The sequence below is a fragment of the Hesperophylax consimilis genome, chromosome 24 (genome assembly GCF_061612785.1).
Source record: "Hesperophylax consimilis isolate HC1 chromosome 24, BYU_Hcon_1.0, whole genome shotgun sequence".
Classification (NCBI taxonomy): Eukaryota; Metazoa; Arthropoda; class Insecta; order Trichoptera; family Limnephilidae; genus Hesperophylax; species Hesperophylax consimilis.
In genome coordinates, this window is record NC_142859.1 from 764,833 (window position 1) to 777,904 (window position 13,072).

The following is a 13,072-nucleotide window of genomic DNA, read 5'->3' on the forward strand; positions in this document are numbered from 1 at the left end:
ACCGTATAATGAGTTCAATAAATACGTAAATCGGACTACACGTCCGAGGGATACTGCGAGTGTCCGGTGTTATTGGGGGGAGTGGGGTGGGGATTGATAGCACAGCAGAGGTAGCCTGATTCCGAGTGGGTGGTGCGCGTTGCAGGGGGGGACTATCTAAATTTATATTATTATCTAAGGAATTATAACAAGACAACAATAATAATTTGCTTATTTTCGACAAATAAATTAATCGTCAAAAGATCTAATAGTTTTTTTTTGTATAATTTCAGCATCGCTTTGTATTTGTTGTGTCAACATCTGAATTCTTGTGTTAACCGCCAACAACGCCTGGAGGGCTTTATTATATAACATAAACTTTTTTTAAACATTTTTTCTTGATAAATAATTACAATTTGCACCTCAGGTAGAGTACATTACCAAATCTAAAATTAGGTTTTGAGTTAATGACAAAGAAAACGTAAAATTTCAATAATTATTTAAAAAAAATTATTCATGCGATCATCAGAAGCGAGGAAATCCACTAACATTTCATATTAAGGCTAGTAATATAATTATTACAAATTGTCATTATTTTTTAACGTTACTAAAAAATAGATACGTATTAGTTGTTTTGTTTTTGGTATGAGTTTTGTTATATATCTACGGATTGACATAAGAGAAGAAATGAAAATTGTAATACTTTGAACAATGGCCGAGGTTTCTATTTCTAAAAAAGATATTACATTTTACAGATTACGTCAGATATTATTGTATATAATGACTAGATAACCAGAATAATGCTAATTCCTCAGAATTTAAAACATATTTTTAAAAAACCTAAAATATGGACCAATTAATACGGCTTCGTGACTTATTTATTGACAGCTATTTGATAAGAGTGGATATTTAATTACATCTCTGATTCAACAAAACGAGCGGTAGATTCAAAAATATGTTTCTTAGTCCCTCCCCGATGAACCAGACTTATTATTATTTCATCACGAAATACAAAATAATATTAATAATAAAGCTCCCTGCAATAAGTTGCGTCATGTCGACGGCGCCGTACTTCAGTTTTAATTGAATTTAAATTGCTTGTACGTTTAGAAACACAACCGTATTTAAATCTGGGGAGGTTAAATTAACAGCGAGTCGGATGTGTGGAGTTCTAATTGGGAATAAATATTATTTTTGGAGTTTGGGTGGTTTTCAAGATAAACTTCGAAAGGATCGGAGATAAATTATTATTACTGAACTATTTTAACTGGGAATCACCAAAAGGAATTAGTTTTGTTCAAAAATAAAATTTTCATTATTATTTTTTTAGACAAATAATATTTTAAAAAGCCTTGAAAAATGAAATGTAAATGTAATGTATTATACATACAAGACACGCGGAGAGAAATCGACTTTTGCGCTAACGATAAAATGAACAGGCCCTTCAATGTTTAGGGAGATGCAATAAATAAATAAATGTAAGAATATTTAATTGATTGCATGTACAACAATATTTTACGTGCAAATCTAAATGTGACTTGTAATTTATTCTATTCATAATTAAATATTCACCCAGCGCCATAATTATTCCATCTTATTCGGATTCTTTGTTTTTAACATCACGGCATGATAATACTAAAAAGTTGAAGAAAACGTTGTAAAAAACCTCACCATTCCATATTTAAGTGGATAAAATAAAATAAAATTATGAAAATCTATTTAATTCATAGGTCCTAAAAAAATTTTCGTTAAAAAATCAAAAGCTTTTTGGTGTGCGACAACAACTTTAGCCATCTAGATTTAAATAAACTCCTCTGCCACACAGCAAGCCCAATACTGTCTCCATCACAATAAAATAAGGGTATTTTAAAAATCTCACTATACTGCATAATATGTAATGCCTCGGGGGAAACCTCGGGACATTATCTCAGGATTTCATTTTCATAGAAACCAAGCTTTGTGTCGTTTGTAAGAAATTGCCACCGGCAATAAGCTTGCCTTTATACCACCTGATAATGAAATATTCATCTTTATAAATAGGTTAAAAAACATAATACTCGTATTACTTAAAATACATAAAGCATTTGGAAAAAGAAATTGAAGTACATTACGACTAAAATATACAATCAAATGATAAAATTAAATCAACAAATTTAAATTTTTGACTGAAAGTTGCATCATCAACAAAGGTGGTGCACTAATTAGTCCACTCACACCAATCTAAATTTAAACTTATTTAATCTTATCCCATTATTGCGAACAAAAACTAATACCAACCTGAATTACATAATTCAAGTTGATATTACTTTTATTCAGGTTGATATTAGGTATATCCTTGCTTCCAAATTATCAAAAAATGAATATGTCGAAATTAACTCTAGTGTTAAAATAAAATATTTATAAACCAGTCTGTCTCGACACACGATATCCTTTATGAGGCATTGTGCATTGAGGCAATGTGATTAAAGTACCCAATGAACTGAACAAAAAATTATAACATTGTAGCTGAGTCGACAATGCGTCGGAATATCACAAGCCCTATTTTACCTGTAGGTGCTTAACTTTAGATGAAGATGAGGTGCATAGTAAATAATGCTTACGGGTATGTTTATAACATGTAAAATACATTTCAATAAATAATAAATAAACCTACTGTTATTTTTCTTAATAAATTTATTGAGTAAAACCTCAAATTGTAATATTTAATTATTGAAGACAATATTAGCGATTTCTCAACGAAAATCTGAAACAGAAAAATCAGAAAAGGATACGGTCACATCTAGGACACGAATCCGGGACCCTTGTCTTTCCGGGTCCTAGATGTGACCGTATCCTTTTCTGATTTTTCTGTTTCAGATTTTCGTTTAGAAATCGCTAATATTGTCTTCAATAATTAAACCTACTTTTCAATGGAGAACCCAGGTGAAGAGCAGGTATAATGATGGATGGACATAGGAAATTAAATAAGGAGGTGAAATGGTTCAAGTTTCAAACGTTTTATTTAATACTTTAGTTGTACGTGCCAAGGTCACCTCTTCAAGAAATGTTGTTAAAATAATGGAGATTTCTAATTAAAATTGCTTCAGAACGTCTTTGTGAGGTAAGAACACTTTCATCTTCATCCCTTTCTTCTTCACTAATTCAATTAAAACTATCCTCTCAATACTATCTTGGATTGGGTATTTGGGTAGGTTTCTACTGTGAAACAAATTGTTAAAGCCCATTGAACGGATAATCCCTAGAAATGTGAAACTTACATCGCTAATTCAGATAAGACCTATCAAATCCTACCATTAAAATTTATTGCCAAGTGCTTACAAAATAATGTCTTAAATAAGTCAAGTTCACCAGATGCACTTCAGAAGAGTTTGACAAATCTAAACGCTAAATCTGGGTACCCGACAGGCTGGAGGCAAACAAGGTGACAAACTTTTGGACACCGGGAGGGTTCGACCGTGTCCTGAATAAACTTCGACATCATTCGTACATTGTTCACCGGTTAGCCGAATAACCAGACCCTGCGTAAAAAAATACTGTAGTAAGGTAATGGTTTGCAGCGCAGTTCTCTGTGGGACTTTTCTGCGCATGGTGTGAATGTTCGTTTCTAAACGGTCCGTTAGCATTCACTCATCGTTCACGTATTCGTTCACTGCAGTTTGTAAAATATAGAAGTGTGTAAATACTGAATTAAAATTTTCGAATTTGGAAATATTCAAATCCGGCCTTTTTTCACCCGATTTGGGAAACGCAGTTAAGTTTTTTTAAATTTATTTTTGTGGTGTTGTGATAACTCCTTCTTTAGCCAACGTTTCGGACAACGTTACAGTGTCCATCATCAGAGCAGTTGTGTGAAACCTTGGCGAAACGTTGGCTAAAGAAGGAGTTAGCGCAACAAGGCACAATTCCCCAAAAATAAATAACAAAATTACTTTTTGCCTTGAACATCTAAAATCATATTTGCAGTTAAGGTTGTTACTCAGCGAGAAATTGTGGGAAGAGAGAAAAGGGGCCGTTTATTCATAAGCTTAAGATAATTTTATTTTTATTTTTATTATTTATTTATTTATTTAAACGCCCTGAAGGGCTTCTACGTGAGTGACAACATAATGTTTTTATTTTATTTTTTAACAAAAACAAAAAAAATAACAAAAACAAAACCTATAAACTAAAACTTAAAAAGTTAACATAATGTAAGGTACATATAATTTTCCACTTAAATGTACCTAATATAAGAAAAATAAATAAAATAAATAAACAAGTTTTTAAAGTGCAGATGGTATAAAATTTATATAAATTAAGAGTGTCTGATCAATTTCACCCAATGTGAGATAAAATTGACTTTATTTTGAGCCCAAGGATACGCCCACAATTAACTTCTATATATTTATCTCTTCAGTATAGACCTTTGAGGCCCAGGAATAATACACTCTTGGGGGATAAAACAGGTCTGAAATTATTATTCGTCGATATACCTGAACCATGAACAACTTGAGGCTGTGAGGAACAAAAACAATTAAAAAAAAATTGTAATTCAAAACAAATAATATTACAGACATCCTTTCCAAAAAACATCCCCAGGCTTGTACTCCCTGTTTTTGACAATCATGTTTGATAAACAAGCTTTTACGTCTTTGTATTACGTAGACTTATTTGTTGATTTTTCTGATCAGAGGGATTAAAGATCCAACAGAAAAAATTTCTATCTTTGGGGATTTTGAAAAGGGTTTTTTTTTAAGTAGGCACATTTATTTGAATTTCATTTTTTTTTTTCGTGAATTAAAGAATCGTTAAATGAATTACTGAAATGGAATTTCGGAGGTGAAAATTAACCCACTCCACGTCCTCTGATTGAGCTGAAACTCGGCCGATAAACTCGTTGTTGATGACGATGCAATCTATCTAACTTTTGATGTTACTTACTCACAGATAAGCGCACAGTTTTGGAACACATTATACAAAATTACAACACTTAGTATATGAAATAAATCCTGGTACGACAAACTTAGAATTTGGTTTGAGTGATTGATCGGTTCACTCATTTTAGTCATTTCCAAGGAAGGAAGGTTCAATCCCCAGTCAAACAAAAAAAAATATTAAATACATCTATTAATGAAATATAAGACATATTCAGAAAATCACCCAAAATATATCTTATCCTTCCTCCATTGTGATCTCCATATTTAACAGTCCCTCTTAAGTGGTTTGTGTTTTCAAATGCAGCACGGAGATCACATATCTACGAGGTAAGTAATCGGTATATATATATAAGTCTTTATTCCATTTAAAAAAAAATTAAATACATTGTTCAAAAATACCCCCCCACATATTTAAAAATAATTTAAATGATTATATTGTCGTCTATAACAAAATTATATTTTTTTTTTCAAAAAATAAAACAAAAATTGTCTGTGCTGTGTTTGACCTTAATATGACGATTGTTTTGCATGATTTTTTTAAACTAAAGATTCATAGTTATTTCACACTGCCACTACCAAATATATTAATGGTTTTTGCTAATTTAAAAATAACAATTTAAAAAATATGAATGACCTACAGATATGGGATAAACAACGGAAGTGATGGATTTATTGGTTTTTAAACACATTTTCAATTTGAACCATTGAATGGATAATCAACACTCTGTCATAGGTCACCCCAAGTGGTCAGCTACGGTTGGTATGTTAGTTTTGCATACATTTATTAATTCATATTCCTTTCTTACAAATTTAATTTACTTATTCCATATTATACTGTCTCAGTAGAGGTACAATCATAAGGAGGGAATCAATAATTGGTTTTATTTTTGCCATATAATACTTATGTACAAACTGATTAAAGAGTTCTGAGAACTCGGAAACACTGGAATCATGACACACCGTTTGAGGATAGTTAAGAAAAATTGAATTGTGACGGTTTCGATCACTTTTTCAAGGCATTTCTGAACTGGTAACCAAAAAAGCTTAAATCTTAAAATGTTTTTGTTCTCGCACAAAGGCGACACGTACAATTTTTTTCAGCGTGTGAAATGACAAACATGATATAGATAAAACTTCATATACCATGGCCGAGTTTTTAACCTGCGATTTCAGGAACTTTTAACTGAGAATTTTTTACCACTTTGCAACGTAGGTCATCAAAAAACTCAACTCTTTCGTCAAGTCATAACCTTATAGCCAGCGTGTAGATAAACTATCATTCTTTCCCGCACTTTAAAGATCATAAAATTGTACCAAAATTAAAACCATAGCTTCATCACAAATAATCACACATTTGACAACTTCAGTGGTTAAGTGGTTACAATGACCCCAATACTGGTATAATATTTTACCCCGATTGGGGATTTTGTAGTTTCACTAACTCAAGATGGTTAAAAGCAGTCGGGCCCATATGCAATACTCACATGGGAAAAAAATAAATATGATTAATATGGGTATTATTGCTGGCCACACCACTGGTTCCAACATCACCGCAATCTTCAATCAACAAAATCAAAGCTATCACAAAAATGTGACACGTGATTGACGTGCCATAACAACACAATCGCCAAAATAATATCCAGAGCGAGGAATTTCGCGCAAAACTGACAAAGGACTGCAATTATTTTCAAATTTATATTTCTAAGGGGGGAAAAACCACCTGAGCGATTTGGAAACAGAAAGGGATTCATGTGACAATCTTTCTGACGTAAAGTCATATTGTTATGTGTGTAGATTTTTTTACTTCAGTGGCCCAAAACAAATCAATCAGTCAGTGTTCGAGTTTTATTTATAAGTCAAGTTTTTGAAGAGTTATTAAAAAAATTGTGATGGATTATGTATTATTAATCGTGTTATTATTATTCAAAGTAGGTTACGTTATTTTCACTGCAGGTTTTTATAAATGTGAATATTGCTTATTAATCGTGTTATTATTATTCATAGTTGGTTACGTTATTTTCAATGCAGGTTTTTATAAATGTGAATATTGCTTATTAATCGTGTTATTATTATTCATAGTAGGTTACGTTATTTTCACTGGAGGTTTTTATAAATGTGAATATTGCTTATTAATCGTGTTATTATTATTCATGGTAGGTTACGTTATTTTCACTGCTGGTTTTTATAAATGTGAATATTGCTTATTAATCGTGTTATTATTATTCATAGTAGGTTACGTTATTTTCACTTGAGGTTTTTATAAATGTGAATATTGCTTATTTATCGTGTTATTATTATTCATGGTAGGTTACGTTATTTTCACTGCAGGTTTTTATAAATGTGAATATTTCACCTACTGTCAGGAGCCAGTGAGATCATTGGGAGGGGGGGGGGGGGAAATAAAGGAAGTTTGAGAAGTATCCGGTTATTCCTAAAATTTACCAAACACGATCAAAACCAATTATTATTTTGGTAAACTAATGTTTTAAGACAAGGTTTTTTTATGCTTAGCACAAAGGGTAACAATTATTTTTACAAGCAATAATGAAATAAAATAAAGTTGGTTGTTTTCAGGTGAAAAAATGTAACAAGCAGTAATTGTTGAATGAAACACTAGTATATATTGAATCATTTCGCGGGTAAGAAATAAGCCGCCATATCTCAGTGGTCAGAGCTGTCGACCGGAAATCGAAGGGACACGGGTTCGAGTCCCGTTGGCGTCATGTATCTTTTATCAGGAGATTTTTCAATGTGGATGAGTGTTTCAGGCGAATAATTATTGCTTGTAAAAATAACGATTAAAACCATTTAAAGCGACATTTTATAGTGCTTTTATATAAGTAGAAATACATTATTACTCACCGATACTTTCAATAGAATTTCTTAATAATTTTTAAAATTTTGATTGATATTATAAGAAAATTACGAGGCAAAGGTTTCGTGGTGGGAAGAAAGGTGTTTTATTCAAAAATTTTGAAGGGGAATGAGAATACATTGACAGGCATCTGAAAAGTTTAAGAATTTTATATAATAGAAAACTATATTTTTCCAGACATTATGGATTGACTTCATTTCGATTAACCTAACCTTGGAAAACTTTGCCGTTAAAAAAAACGCTCTTTTAAATACCTTGTCATATTTATTTATTTTTGAATTTGATTGAACCTATTCGATTTGCGTTCACCTTTATAAAATTGAACCCATACCGATTTTCAACAAAAATAAAATTTACCTTTGAATGCTTTTGTCAAGAAATATTCAATTCACGCGGTATTATTATTTTTTGTGAATATTTTTACAGTCAAAGAAAAACATGTTTGTCCTTAAAAATGAATTTGCAATGGAGACGAAATTGTATAAAAATACTTTGACTACGAGATACAAAACAAAGAATATAATGTTTAAGCGTTTGTGATACCAGATATAACATTTAATAAATTCACTTCGCGCCGGCACAAATAGATTTGTTAATTTATTATAAAGTGTTAGTTTAACTACGAAACGTTTGACATTGCATATTACGCGTTATCAAAGTGCTCCGTGCCGTTTTCTTTACCTATTTATTATGTTGCTAGTTTTAAAAGAGAGTTCCGTGAAAGACATACAATATAGTATAGATATTGAAGTTAATCAAATAGCACCTACAGTTAATTTTAAAATATTTTTGTACAAATAGGTACTGAGAAGGATGCAGATATTTGTGAAACTATTGAAAGAGTAACGTTAATTATTATTTTTTTTTAAATTGACTCTAGATCAGGCAATATTTGAAAATCTCCCACGACTATTAAACCAGTAATAAAACTACATTTGGAAAAATAAACTACATTTATGTCTCCATCTTACAAAATTCTCATTAACAACATTGAACGAAAAAAATTTTTTTTTTACGTTTTATAAATTTTAAATTAAATATCCCTGTCGAAGACTTAAAATACAATTTCTTATTAAATACTCTAAAAATACATACATTAGAAGATAGACGTAAAATAAACAATTTAACGTTCTTATTCAAAATACTTAACTCTAAATTCGACTGTTATGAACTCCTGCAACTTATAAACATACATACACCCACAGTAGCAACACGACAAAATACAATATTCTACAGCAGCACACATAAGCGTAACTACATTGCCCACTCTCCGATACAACGACTTCACACCATGGGAAATCATTACTTGGGTGATGTTGACATATTCAATACCAACTTGGCAAGTTTTGTGGATCATTTAAAACATTTATTTCAACAATACTCCTAAACACATCATGTAAACCTACAAATAGCTGTAATTTTCTGTTTTTGTTTCTTGTGTTTGTAATTTAAATGTAATTTTATTCTAATTTTTTATGTTTCAAAGTATCTGTCAAATTAAAATTATACTACTAACCATGTAAAAGGCCTCTAGGCGTTAAATAAATAAATAAAAATAAATATAATAAATTTATTTTGCAACAAAACTCCACAACTTCCTTACCTGGATAAAATAAATAGAAAAGTTGAATGACTACAAATCATAAATAAAAATCTGACCAAAATAGATAAAAATACACAAACGAAAAGAAAAGAAAAAATGAAAAATAAAATAGAATTAAATAACTAGTTCACCTCAGTGACACCTTACTGAGAAGGACTAAGAAATACCATTACTATAAATATTTTCACTATAATATTTTATATGTACAATGTTTTAAGTAGTCGCTAAAATAATAAAAAACAAATAATAAAAAAAGTAATTGGCAAATGTATCTTTTGCCGTAAAGTTAGCCGAGGAATTGAACTCACGATGCCTGGGTAGGAACCTGACGCGATGCCGACTCAGAACTGACCCTTAAAATTTAAATAATTATCCGAGATAGGCATAATAAATTATAGTGTAATAATGTTGGGGTTTTATGCCGCGTTGCCCTACCTCCTTCTTTAGCCAACGTTTCATACAGCATTACAGTGTCCATCATCAGGGCAGTTGTATGAGATAATAACTGTTTATGTGTACCCACACGCAAAGATACCTAAGGCAGTTGCAGCTCATTTTGCATATTTAAACGTTGCTTAAAATGGCTTAGGCCGGGTTTGGTGATGAGATCTGAATAGTCAGTTGCTGCCCCACCTTCCTCTACTCCATCTCCAATTGGGGATGCCATAGTCTCACTGGCTCCAAACAGTTGGGACTCTTGTGCGACTTCACATAAATATGACATTTTGTGTGCGCCTTGTGTATTTTATTTATTTCGCTTTAAATTTATATTTAAATGCAGACAAAATATTTAGACGTTTTTGTATTTCTGTAAAATATTAATGAGGTTAGTGAAATTAAATACTTATCAACTAATGACAATTCTCATATGTTTTGATTCAAATTAGTCTATTAGAGTATAGGTTTAAGTCTTATGCTGCGTCTGGACACGTGAAAAATGCTCGAGCCGAACCACGAATAACGGGAAAAGAATGAAGCAATCGCAAGCGGCGCGTTGCGGTTGCTTCATTATCCCATAAGTCGTGATTGAGCTCGGCAGTTCGGTACGCTTGTTTATATGTACAAACTCTCTTCGAGCATATATCTATGGAAGAATTTCAGTCTTTATGTACTATTTATTTATTGATGTACAAAGTAATAATTTAGAGATGTGCCGATTATGACTTTAGCCGATAGCCGACTAGCCGATTAGTCGGTTGTAATAAGACCGACTAGTCGGCCGACTAGTCGGCTAAGCCGATTACGGTTTGAAACAGAAGCTTTAGGGCGACTTGCACCAACTATCGCAAATTTTATCTTAAATTGTATTTAACTAAACGTATTTAAGACCCTAAATACATTTAATTTAAATGCGTTTAGTTGCGTCCTGCACCACGCAGTTCGGTGGCAATTTTAGTTAAACGTGTTTAACGCGTCGGTAAAACAGTTACCGCGTGGTTACCGCCATTAACGCGTAAATAAAACAGCTACGATGTTTCATTTTACTTGAAGTGTCAAAATATTTTGTGATTGTGTGTGTGGTTTAATAGTGTGTTCATTTATTTTGAAGAAAAAGTTAAAGCAAATAGACATAATGATGAAATAAGACAAAAAGAGCTTCTGTTGTTGGAATTAAAAATAAAACAATTATCCGAGTAATTTTGTTTTTTATTTCTTTTACATGTTATATTGTTTTAAAGTATTATAAGAATGCTGTAGGTATGATTAGAAGTTTACAACCTTGCAAAGTACTCCTCGATAAGGAGTGTTAGCTTCAAGTTACGAGCACCTCGCTGATGTTTTTATTGGTGTTGAATTTTAACTGAGGTTTAATTTCTTGCACTATGATGTCGTTTTTTTACAGAGACGAAATCTTCTTTGAAACTTCTTGGCACTGAGTGTTAATTTGTTCTTGTGTTTACTTCTCTGACTATAAACGGTCTACTTATAAACTCTATAATTTCTTCATCATCGTCAGAATACAAATCTCAAATGTTCATTGTGAATACAAATTAAAATGATATAGATTTTAACCACAATCAAAAATCTAAGGGATAACCTAAACAATTTTTGACAGTACTGCTTTATGAGTCGGGCTAAACGCGTTTAACTCGGTTAAACAGCCCATTTTGGGTATTTAACTTTGACAGTTCTTTAAACGCATTTAACGACTTAAATTTTGTGGTGCAAGACGCCAAGTCGACTTAAATCAAATAATGTGTTTAAAATTATATTTAAATCAAATTTAACTTATGGTGCAAGCCGCCCTAAGTCTTCTTACATCATAATTTACCCTTAATTAAAAATATAAGTAAGTTATAAAAAATATAAGTAAGTTATAAAAAATATAAGGAGATTATGATATTTTTGGTTGTCACAATTGTGACTTTGATTTGATTAGATTATGTAGGTATGGTTATAAGAAATATGTTTTTTTCATTTTTTTTTGTTTTTATCAAACATTTCATGTTTAGAATTTTTGGATATATATATATATATATAATATATACATATATTACTGTGCATCTTGTACATACAATCTTGCTTTAATACATATAACTGAGTTTTTTTTCGTTGTTTGTTTTTGGGGTGTTATGCCGTGTTGCGCTAACTCCTTCTTTAGCCGACGTTTCGGATAGCGTTGCAGTGTCCATCATCAGGGCAGATCTGCCCTGATGATGGACACTGCAACGATTGGATTAGCGCAACACGGCATAACACCCCAAAAACAAACAACAAAAATACTTTAGGCCGTGAGAATTTAAAAACTTACCATATAACTGAGTTTGTTAATTTAAAAAATCTACTTTTTATTTTAATAATAAGAAATACTTATAAATGTTCATTGAAGATAAGAAGATATTATGTTGTTTTTTATGTTAATTAGGATAGGTACTAATTTTGTTCAATAAATGTCATAACTATGTTTTCTTTACAAGCAAGTAATTTTAAAAACTGATTACCAAAGGAAAGATTGCTTTACATTTTTTAATGTATAAGACTGATTATAAAATAAAAAAATTATATATAATCAAGGTTTTTATTTTATGTAGTTCCCCCGCATTCATATTATTGAGAGATACATACAACGTAAGAAGCCGGATAGTCGGCGCTCTTTGCCGATTAGTCGCTGACTAATCGACGACTACAACAGTGGCCGGATAGTCGGCTTTACCGACTAGTCGGAACATCTCTATAAATAATTTTTTCTTTTGATAATTTTTGTTAGGTCAAAACAGTGTCAAAAGCTTCCTTTATTTGGATGCGAGTTGGTAATTCGTCGGTACAGTTAGGATAGCTAAGTACTTTATGATGTACCTTTTCCCTCCCAATACCTTCAGTTTAACAACAATTTGTAAGGCGGTATGGGTACTGCCTCACCATTCATTGTCACTAAGTGGTTCTATATGTTTCGTGACTTAGCAGGGGTGGCTGAGTTCACGGGGTCGCGGCGCCTAACTACTGTACGCTGGGCCGGATTTGGAGAGACTGGTTAAGGGAGATATTTTTATCTCTCGTTAAACTATAGCCTTGCAACGCATTGGGAGAAATTAATTCAATCGTTGGTCTTTCCTGGATACACGGACCCCCAGATTCCTACCCAGCCTCATTCTTTGTTTCTCCCTAGAACTTCATCTCCTTCCTTTCCTTAAAAAAAACACTCCATATAGCATCTCCAAAGATGACGGTGGTCCTCAGGGAAATTATTTTCCTTAAAAA